Below are 1,929 nucleotides of genomic sequence, written 5' to 3'. Positions count from 1 at the left end.
GACATTTTCAAAGGCTCTTTCAGCCTCGTGGCTGGCATTTCTCCCAAGAACAAGCAAACCTGACCCCATTAGAATCTGAACATCTAAAACTTTTTGTCTTTGAATCCAACCAATCCCCAGACTCGGAATGCCCAGAGTGACCCCCCCACACACACACACCTTCCTATTCATCTCAGAGCTCACGTGTAGGGAGATAGAGGTTTAATCAGAGTCAGATTCAATCACAGGGAATGCAGCTGTGTGATTTCCTAAGCACCATCTAGTGCCCAGGGGGCCCTTTAGGTCTGTGTCCTTTTATAAGAAAAGGAAGAAAATAAGAAACTGAAGAACACTGTTTGGCCAAATGTGAAATAACTTGAAAGATTCCAATTTAGGATCAAAACTTGAAACCAGCTTAGATGTGGAGGGCTCCAGGCTTCCGAGCTGCATCTGCAGGGTACTTTGTAAAAACCCATTGAAACCAGCTTAGATGTGGAGGGCTCCAGGCTTCCGAGCTGCATCTGCAGGGTACTTTGTTCCTGAGTCAGAACACGCTCAGGTACAAGAGGTGCTGGATGTGATTTCTCCCTCCAGGAATCCTGCTTCCACTTCAAAGTGATGAGTCGCATGTGGAGGACAGGAAAGACACAGCAGAGGGTCCGGGCCTCCTTAGGTGAAAGACCCGGCCCTGCCCTGGGAGGCTGGCTGCAGGGGTGACACTCAAAGTGATGTCAGGGTAGCCCACTTGGGTCAGGCTGTTCCCACCTCACAAATGGAAAATTCATACATAAAAAAGAGTCTGAGCCCGCTCCCAAAAGTTTGTAAGTAATTGACCTGATAAGGTCCAGTGTCAGGACAAGAGTCAGGGAAACTCTCCCAGTGGAGCTGCATCCTCCACCTGCCACCGCTCCCCAGGCTAGTGAGGGAGACGCAGAGTCTCTCACCTTCCTGCCTGGTGGCCCACGATGAGGAAGCGGTGCATCAGATCCATCCCTGAATTAACTGAAACATTATGTTCTGGATTTTAAGTAGAACAAGGGAAACAACAGAAGAAAAGCCTCATTCGGGGTTTCATGACGCTGATTTTAAATTCTTGACCATAAATACAGAGCTTAGAAAGCCGCAGATGTGTCACTGGTTTACCTTTTCCCCCCTATACCGCACCTCCCCATGGCACCTCCTTTATCGAGATGAATTGGCATCCCAGAGCTGAGCGGCGTGCCACGGCCTTGTGGCCTGGGAGTGCCAGTCAAGGTTCCTGCTTCCAGCCCCAGGTTCGGCACCACCAGGGTCCATGTCACTCTCTCTGTCACCTACATCCTGGAACGGGGAGAAACAATACTCAGAACTTCCTCTTCCTAGCAACCCCGTGACAGAGCACCTGTTCCTCCTACACTCCTAGCCTGGCACATGCTGTATGTTCACCACATTGTAGCTACTGTAACTAAAACTACCTTTGATTCCTTCAACATTTTTCAGATGCCTGCTCTATGCCAAGCACTATAGAGGTACCTTTATTACATGATCTCACCCCAACAACAGTAGTGAGAAGCAAGTGTGGCCCCAACCTGCAGATGAGGAAACTGAGGCTCAGGGAGCTCCCCCTCCTCTGCCAAGGCCACCCTGCTTATAAGCAGCCAGCCTGTGTACCTCCAAAGCCCAGGCCTTCTTTTTTGTTTGTTTTTGTTTGTTTGTTTGTTTTGGTTTTGGTTTTTTGGTTTTTTAATTTTTATTGAATCAAAGTTGATTATACATATTTTTGGGGGTTAACATTGAGACATGTTGATCAAATCAATATTACTAGTATACATATTGTTACAAATCGTAATTATTCTTTACGCCCCTTGTCCAATCTCTCCCCCTCCCCCTCCCCCCTCTAATTACCCTTGATTTCCTCTCTCCTTCTGAAAGAATCATGGTTACTCTGTTGATTTGTAGCCTAGATGATCT

This window comes from Galeopterus variegatus, unplaced genomic scaffold (genome assembly GCF_000696425.1).
Source record: "Galeopterus variegatus unplaced genomic scaffold, G_variegatus-3.0.2 Scaffold8912, whole genome shotgun sequence".
NCBI lineage: Eukaryota > Metazoa > Chordata > Mammalia > Dermoptera > Cynocephalidae > Galeopterus > Galeopterus variegatus.
This window is presented reverse-complemented; position numbering follows the sequence as displayed.